This window comes from Aquarana catesbeiana, linkage group LG08 (assembly GCF_042186555.1).
Source record: "Aquarana catesbeiana isolate 2022-GZ linkage group LG08, ASM4218655v1, whole genome shotgun sequence".
In the NCBI taxonomy this organism is placed as follows: domain Eukaryota; kingdom Metazoa; phylum Chordata; class Amphibia; order Anura; family Ranidae; genus Aquarana; species Aquarana catesbeiana.
This window is the reverse complement of record NC_133331.1, coordinates 141,024,518-141,032,863: the sequence shown is the minus strand read 5'-3', so window position 1 is coordinate 141,032,863 and position 8,346 is coordinate 141,024,518.

Here is an 8,346-nt window from a genome sequence, read left to right as displayed (position 1 = left end):
CACTAACCCCAAAATTGCTATCTTATTTAAAACGTGATGAGGGTTTAAAAGTGAACAGCAGAATATTTCCACACAATTCTGCACATATAAAGTGAAATTATTTTCTTTAGATTACAAAAAACTATATAAATAAACAAACAATAAACTATCCAGTGAGTGAAATGAGACAAATGACAAAAAGTGCTGCAACCTTAAAAAAAACAGAATTTTCAGTTTTAGCAATATGGTAACTATATTCAGGTAACTAATGTGGATGCCTCTTACGGAGAAACGCAGCGTAGGGGGAGCCAAGAAACCTGATGTCACCACATAGCAGCTGACTAGCCTGATTGCAGCAGTGTCGCTAAAACTGTCCGTATTTTTTGATTTTCTGCTAACATTTTGGATGCCGGCCATGTCTTTGTTTTATTAAAGAAGTTTTTACCTATTACACTATGGAGTTTCTCCTGTTTTTTTAATTCACATACGGTGAAAGTCACTATTGAAGACAGTCTGGCTGCATAGAACTAAACAGTGCCTGTGAAGGAGTGAGTCTGTGTGATCCAATCAGCTGTTCCATCTGATCAGCTAATCTATCAATGGGTCCGCGCTTCAGACTATTAAAACACTGCTGCCCCCCTGTGCAAGTAGGGAACACCTCAGTGATACCCCAAAAGGTTAAAGTCAGAAAATAGGGGATGGCGCTGTGTAAAAGACAGAGAGTGTAGATGTGAGTATTTTAAAGTGACAGGTGCTTTAGTGCGTAGTACAATCCTACATAAATAGAAAAAATAATAAAATGTAAAATAAAAAATATTATAAAAAATGTGAATTGACCAACAATCAATAGATATTATATAGTGATAGATCCTTATTGAAATTGCAAGCAATTATAATCCCATACATTAAGCAACCTCAATCCTTATCTTATCTAAATTATAGAGCATGTGTTAACAAATTCACTAAAAATGCAAAGTGACAAGTGTCAAATATAGAAAAATGTGGTTGTCAAACCACAGTGCAATACTCACAGTGCAATTATGTGCAAAAAACGTTAAAAATTAAAACCAATCTATTATATATAAAAAATTGTATCAAAAACTGTGTATCAAAAAAATATATATGAATCAAAAAAATGTTTATATAGTCCCATCTGCTATTTAATATAAAAGTTCATAATAGTGATACAATATGCAGTGCCATAAATCGTATAGCGTATTTCCCAGAAGATTCTTCTTTGGCAATGGAGATCCATGCAATAGCTATTTCCCCCAATCAGATTGCACTCACCGGAGCTCCCTGCCTCTGCAGGGGTATGAGCGTGTGATGTTAATCCTCAGCCTTTAATCGCTCCGATCCCACCGGTGCCAGTATCCTTCCACTTAGCCCAATCCAGGTGAACCACTCGTTGAGGAGGGGAGGGGGACTCACTGCTCCTTGCTGTAGCACAGATCCCAGCCAGGCATCCACTTTCATATGTTAGATAAAAAATAAAAATTCCTTCATAGCGTAACTTTGTTTATGATTAATATTTTATTTGTGTACTACAGTCCAACACTACGACTGAATCCACTCCAACAAAATAGAAAAGCTTAAAACTAGCGTTACTAAAAGGAGAGGGAGCTCGCAGGCTCACTGTCTCTCCACACAGTCCGAGGACGCAGCGCTGCTAAAAAAAACTACCGCTTGCGTTCCACCGTTCTGGTTCCCGGAACCACGATACACGGAAGTGACATTGTGCGTGCCAAGATAGTCCCGCCTTACGTCATACGGACGTCATCTGATCAGCTGCTCCAGTGTATAAGATTTCTTTACACCGCTATCCTTGATGCCAGTGGAGGATCCCGGATGGAGGGATGACTGAGTAAGAGAATCTTATCAGCTGTTCCTGGATACTCTATGAGCCCATAAGACCCCCCTGATAGGGGTCCCATGGATCTGGTAAGCGGCCACCTTTTCTCATTCTATCACAAGAGTCTGGTTCACAGAGAAAGGATTAATTTACCCAGGAAGCATACACATATATTTATGTTACAGGACTTTCTTTGTCTTCCTTCAACTATCTATTCCTTCAGTGGACTTTTTTGCTACATTGTAATCATTCACATATTACCTCACTGGAAGGTGCAATACCCAACATTTGTGTTGTTACAATTTTTTTGTTATTTACTATTGTTGCTCTAAGGTATAATTCACATACACATCCACGCTGGGGGAGTTCCCTCAGTCCGTTTGTGACATTAGTAGCGCATCTGAATATAGTTTCCATATTGCTAAGACTTAAGTAGTCCGCCTGCCAGTTCTCTACCCCTGGAATGAAGATTGCCAATATGCACGGCACATGCTTTTCTGCCTAGGTTAGGATATGGTTTAACTCTCCCTGGGCTGCCTGACTTCTGGTGCCCCCTTGGTGATTGATATAAGCCACTGCTGTGGCATCGTCGGATTGAACCCTGACAGAATTCTGCAACCTGAATTTCCAGGCCCTTAGGGCTAGACGTGCTGCCCGAATCTCTAGAATGTTGATGGGCAAGGTCCTTTCGGTTCTGGATCATTTTCCCTGGACAGACGCCTCTTCCAGGACTGCTCCCCAACCGGAAAGGCTGGCATCTGTTGTTACCACCTTCCAGGTAACCGGTAAGGATTTCTTCTTCTGCAGATTCTCGGATATCCTCCCCCAACTGAGGCTCTGGCGCACTTTTGGCGACAAACGGAAAATCTAGTGCTTGAACCTTCCTGTTGCAGGCCGATAGGATACTGTTTTGCAGCAGTCTTGAATGAAACTGAGCATAGGGAACTGCTTCGAATGAAGCCACCATCTTCCCCAACAACCTCATACAAAGGCGAATGGAAGGACCCTTCTTTGCCCTGACCACCTGAACCAGCTCCTTTATGGCACTGATCTTTGCCTGGGGTAAAAACACCCTCTTCTAGGCTGTATCTTTAACCAGACCCAAGTACTCTAATCTTCTTATTGGCTTTAAAGAAGATTTCTCTAAGTTGAGGACCCAACCTAGGTATTCCAGGTAGTTGACTATGCTTTGTTCCAAGCAGGCTACCGACCGGTCTATCAAGAGCAGGTTGTCCAGGTATGCTATTATTGTTATACCTTGAGTCCTTAATCTGGCCAGAAGTTTTGTAAACACTCGGGGTGCAGTAAGTAGCTAGACCGAAAGGCAAGGCTACAAACTGCGTTTTGAAGTAGAAAAACTTTATTTTCAGATACTTCTGGTAAGCGGGGAAAATAGGTACATGCAGGTATGCATCCTTGTTGTAGATTGATGCCAGACGTTCTCCTTGTAGGATGGCGAATACCATTGATTCCATGCGAAAAGAGCAAATTTTCGGGAACCGGTTTAGATCTAGAATGGGTCTGTCATCCCCATGTGGTTTTGGTACCGTGAAAAGGTTTGAATACAACCCCAACCCCTGCTCTTCCATGGAAACCACCATGATCACTTTTTGCGACAAAAGTCAGTCTACCACTAGAAGGAGAGACTTCTTTTTCTCTGGATCTTTGGGGACATTTGACCTGAGGAAACGAGACAGGAATTCTCGGAACTCTAGTTTGTAACCTAGAGCTATTGTGGAGACCATCCATCTGTCTCAAAAATCTTCCTGCCAGACCCTTGAGAACTGCAGAAGTCTACCCCCCCACCCCCACTCGAGCAAGCAGGGGCACCCCTTCTTAAAGAGGCTTTAGCGTTGTCTTGTCGGTTTCCTCCCCCAGGATTTCTTTTGTCCCTGAGGTTTACCTCTTGAACCTGACGGTGGAGGCTGATGCCCCTGGCACTGGAGAAAGCCATTTAAATGGAGGGACGTTTACTCTTTTTCTTAACAAAAGGGTGCTTTTCCCACTTTTTGGATATATTTGTCCAAATCCTCCCTAAACAGCTTCTCACCGCGGAAAGGAAAACCAGCTAGGAGCTTTTTGCATGGCACTTCAGCTGACCAACTTTTCAACCATAAGATTCTATGCATATGTACCAACCCAAGCGTAAGGTGAGAGGTTTGAAGAATAAAATCTCTGATTGCGTCAATTGCAAAACACAAAGCTGCCGGCAGCTCGGCTAACTCCTGGGCCTGCTTTTCAGGGAAAACCTTGAGCACCTGTTTCAAATAGTCAAGGATTGACATACCCCAATTGCCACCACTGAACCTGCCAAGGAATTCCAATTTTTTATGAGTTGGATCCCTCCCTAAGCATTTGCGCATTGTCAACCGGACAAGTCAGACTTTTATTCACAAAATGCTTATCTGGGTGATCCTACTTAGAATACATAAGCTTTTCTAGTAATGAATGGATAGGAAAGGCACGCAGTGCTTGAGGAGGCTTTAGTGAACCCAAACAGGAAGTGGGCTCTTCAGCCAACTCCATTAAGGGCAGCTTAAATGTGGAGCGGACCATCTCAGTAAGAGAATGCACCAGCAACTTCTCAGCATGTGAAGCTGAAGAATGTCCTTCCCCACTTGACCCCTCAGAAGAGGAATCATCAGCTTCTTCACGGACCCCAGGGGGGATTCATCTTCCCCCTCACACTGTTCCTCTGTTTGAGGATCCTGGGTGGTAGAAGGGGACCTAATGCGCTTTAAGCCACTAATCTTTCCTCCAATCCACTCCTGGCTGAGGAGAAAACCTGCTCAGTTATATAGACAGGGGCCGAAGTGTCGGAAGCAATTGCAGCCCAATGGCTCATTCTGACCAGCCTCCCTAGGTCTTGCAGAGGGGGGCGGAGTTGCAGAGGGAGGGTCCTTAGGGTGATGCCTTTGTGTCCTTGGTTTTTGTGGAATTTGTACCACCCCCTCTGGTCATAGTGCTAAGCACAAACGCAGAGGTACTACCAAAAAAAAAAAAAAAATGCACTTACTGCTGAGCAATAGTCCAGCAACTGCCACTGCTATTAAGCTCAGCCTGATGCTTAAGTAAACCTGCCTGGGAATGCCTGTCACCCACATTTACATGCCACCGATCCGCTGTGTCCCTCCTTCAGCTGTATGCACTCGAAAAAAAGATGCACGCTATAGCTACACAGCCCGCGTTGTGAACGCTGAAGCACGCCAACTCCGCTAAGCCCCACCCTTTCTTTCAACCAGCCACCACGCCCTGCCCCCTCATCTTTTTCAAAACAGACCGTTTTTCCACGAGCAGGCTCCAATCCGACCAGATCGCATGGAGGAGGGCTGGGGTGGAGCAGAGCTGCCGATGGGAACCTTTGGAATGGCGGCGAGAGCGGCGCACTCCTGACTGAGTCATGCTCGCTCTGCCTTCTGGAGTGAAGCTATCCAGGTCTGGGGATATTCCAAGAAGAAAAAAAAAACCTTCCCCGTCTTATCTGGAGCAAGTGTGCAGCTTGTGACACAGAGCGAGACTGACAAGCATGGAATCAGGTATGTGCTCTTGACAGCCCCCAGTGGCGATTATAGGCATGACAACATTTACTTTAAAAGGAGAAAACCCACAAGAATTAGAAAACTTTCTTAGGAATCTCACTTACCTTATCCAGCTGCAGGGTTCTGTGGTAACAGACCCAATTGTCACCACTCACAGTGGGCTCGGTTAAAATACCTTCAGGGCCAGGGGCCCCCTTTTTATCAAGGGATCCACAGCCCTGGGCCTGTAAAGCACCCCAGCAGGAATATGGCGGAAAAAAAAAACCAAATACTGGATCCTGGGGTCCAGCTCTTTAAAAAGAAGCATTACAGGCAAAACCTCGTTTCCTCAGACACGAGGCCCAGGTACCATTCAATTCGGCCTGGAAAAGACACTTTAAATGGATCCGGTTGCATAGCTTGCCCCAGCAAGGAATATTCCAGCAGAGTTTAGCACAGCTTTACTCATGACCAAAAACTGAGGTACTCCTGGTAAGGGGGGGGGGGGGGTTATATGGGAAATTGAACTTCCTGTCTAGGGTGTGCCAGTATCCATCACCTGAAGGTGCCATATAACCCATACAGTAATTACTGTGGCTCTGTGTCCCATGATGATGTACAATAAAGAAACTTGTGGCGGTTTGCGCTTCTCTATCGGGAAGGCTTTCTTCCTGTCCGCTGTTCTTTCTAGGGCTTCGCCCAAGCCTGTTCCGAATAGATCTCTGGAAAATAGGAGATTACATAGTTTCATCTTGGATGCAGGAGCCCATGACCAAGTCTTCATCCAGATAGCCAACCTGACTGCCACAGCTAGACCCCCTGATCTCACAGCCAGTTTGACAGATTCTGCAATCTGTCAGACAGATGCAGCCGTCTGGTAACCAACTGCTTGGGGAGAAAACCAGTAGGGTTTTAAAAAAAAAAAAAAATCTCTTCCCTAGGGGTACCATTTTTGATATGGTCCTGAAATTGTGAGCCAAAAATTTAAACCTGGTGAACCAGGAATACTGTAGACTATTTCCAAAGTCTCATGAATAGCACCAAGTCCTCTACATCTTCTCGGGACAATACTTGGCTCAGATTCAGAGAAGGAAAGAGGGCCCGTCGGTGGCTCTCTAACCGCTCACTTGCTCCTGATCTTGGCGAGGCTATGGGAGAGGAACTTCCAGGAGGTTTTACTGCAATTTTTTTTAAGGATGTAAAAGAAATCAAGTGTAGTAGCCATGTCATCCCTTACAGATCCAAAAATCTTTGTGTAAATTGCAGACTGTTTTTTAACCAGTCTGTCTATGCAGACTTGACATAGCGGCTGTGTATCCTAAGAACATCTTGGTAGAATATTTTGCACACCACTTCCTGGGAGTGGGCTTTTGGGTCTTTAGAGGGCTTTGCCTGCCAAAACATAACACAGGGGCCCATGGCAGTGAGGGGGGAAAAAAAAAAAAAATCAGCATTTACTCACCAATTACAGCGTGCCCACCTGAACCCCCTTGTAGTGCCCCAGCCTGCTAGAGACTACCATCACCAACTAGTCTGCTGTTTCCTATATGGACAACAAAAGCTCACCTCCCCCTGCTGCCTGTGACCCTGGGCAGATGAGAGCTCATCTTCCTCCTGCATTCTGGAGCTGCAGTGGAGATTTGCAGACTCCTGCAGCTACCTTCACACACACAGAAAAAAAAAAAAAAAAAAAAAAAACTAATATAAAAATAAAACCCCCTGCACCAGCCAGCCATTTTAGCTCCCCGTGCCTTTAAGGGGGCCGGACCAGCTCCCCTGGCACACACTGACATCAACCGTCCCCAGAAGTCACGCCCCACATCTTTATTGAATACATGATATAAAACAGCGCACTAGATTCTATTTGCTTTAATAAAACGCTATCCATGATCCTACAGAGGAATTGGCAGTCTCAGATCCACTCAGACCATTGGGAGACCATTTATGGGAATGCTTGTTTGACCGTCCTGTTGGTTCAGGGGTCATGTTCCTAAAGCGAGCAGCCATCGGTGTATCGTGGAGGTGATGCACATTATATGACACCTGCATGGTCAATCTAGAGACACCACTTTGCACCATCATCTGGAATTTCTGTATGACCTTTATGGAAATATATAAATAGGAATTCACGTTTTTAAACATATGATTACGTGCGTTGTACTATGTTCATTAGCTTATTTGGAGGTGTTGTGTAATTGGCCTTGAGTGTTCAGCTGTAATTAGTATTTACTCAGGATTGTTGGCACTGTTTTTTAAAATGAGTATTTACTGAAAACAGTGGCAACCATTTTTGCGCAACATAATGAAAAACTGCCAACAGTTCGTTTGCACAGTGTCTTCCCCATAGATTTTATTGGCTTCAATTGCTTTTAGCTGTAAAATGTGCAGTAACGTGTTTATTATATACCGTATTTATCAGTGTATAACACGCACCCCAAGTTTAGGAGGGAATTTTAAGGAAAAAAAAAAAAAAAAAAAAAAAAAAAAAACACACACTTACATTTAAATGCCCATCAATGCAGCCTTATCAGTGTCCATCTGCAGCCTTGCCCAGTCTTTGCAGCCACTTATTTTTTTAAATTCGCGCAATCTCCGCTGACTGAGCAGAGAGAAGCGAGCGCCGACGAGATACACAAAGCCGAGTGTACTTGGCTAGTTTTGGCTCCTCTCGAGGTCCCGCCCATCTCCACTGATTGCGAGAGGAGAGGAACGAGCGGCGCCGACAAACATAGCCGAGTGTAATCGGCTAGTTTCGGCTCCTCTCGCAGTCCCGCCCTTGACTGAGTAGAGCCGAGTACACTCGGCTATGTGTATATCGCTGGCGCTCGCTCCACTCACAATCAGCGGGGATCGGCGTATAACACGCACCCACGATTTTAAGGGGAAAAAAAAAAAAAAGTGCGTGTTATACACTGATAAATACGGTAAATATCTTTCAAGGTCCAAATCTCAGCACTTTTAAAAGCACCTTCCTTAATAGGCACACCTCCAAGCCAG